Raw genomic sequence first — 1,189 nt, 5'->3', positions numbered from 1 at the left:
TGTGTGTGTGTGTGTGTGTGTGGTGTGTGTGCGTTTTCGCTCATGTGCGTGTGGTCTGCGCGCGCGACGTCATACACTTGCAAGAGCGTGTACAAGTAACAATGTGCTACTGTCAGTTAGTGCGTAATATTGCATATCGATGGAAAGCAAAACGTTTTCTGTACTTTGCACAAGGCACAGATGTCGCTGACGAATGTTGAGATGATATCAGGGAAATTATATAATACTGGAAAAACAACCCGATCAATAGTATTGCTGATTGCCATAAATCTTGAAAGCTTTGGGAAAAACCTTTCCAAATTTATAACAACCGACATAAAAGTGTAACTGAGAAAAAAAAAACTCTCCAAAGAAAATAATTTTCTCAGTCTCTTGAAATAATTAGAAAACGAGAATTAAGTATTGAACACACGCAATTTATCGATAGACTCCATCGTGGAATAAAGTCAAGGACTCATTCTGAAAGTGAGCCATTTTCAATTGCAAGCTCAGCTAAAATATGTTGTGAAGTATCTTTAAATGAAGTTTTAAAAAAAGTATAGAAATAATAACAGAATAAAGTTCCTCAATAAAGCTAGATGTATGCTCCCAACCTCCCGTTCCTCCCTACCCGCTCACCCCAAATTAACGAATTTCACGATTTTAAGTCAGTGGGTTTGAGTATGTATGAGTTGATCGAGCCTATTTATTTATTTCATTATCAGGTAGTCTGGAAAAGGGAATACAAACAAATAGGCAGGAAAAAAAAATACAACAAAAAGTCACCGAGATTCCCCCCCCTCCCCCAATACACACTTTGTCTCACCCCCCAGGGATGTGCTGCTGACTGAAGTGTCTTTAGGCCATTCCCAAAGGGGGGACATTAACATGTCCTTATGAACAGTAGAATCATAAATTGGCTGATTTATCAGGGTCATTCTTATACTGTTCCAGAACAATATAGGGGGAACTGCTGCTTTCTTTCCTCATCATTGCTATCGTCATTTTCCCTCTACTTCTTCTGTATGTTTGTCACTCTCTTGTGGACCGCTGTTCTCCGGGGTTCCTAGATAATCAAAGAAGACCTTGTGCTGTTGAGGCTAGAGAAGTGAGCCGAGTAAACCTGATTCCCCCTATGGACTTCTCTGTTGACATCCAAGCCTTGGCGCTCATATGACCGTATGCAGTTGCGAGCGCCGTAAAACATGAC

The sequence above is a fragment of the Aplysia californica genome, unplaced genomic scaffold, assembly GCF_000002075.1.
Source record: "Aplysia californica isolate F4 #8 unplaced genomic scaffold, AplCal3.0 scaffold01133, whole genome shotgun sequence".
NCBI classification, from domain to species: Eukaryota; Metazoa; Mollusca; class Gastropoda; order Aplysiida; family Aplysiidae; genus Aplysia; species Aplysia californica.
This window is presented reverse-complemented; position numbering follows the sequence as displayed.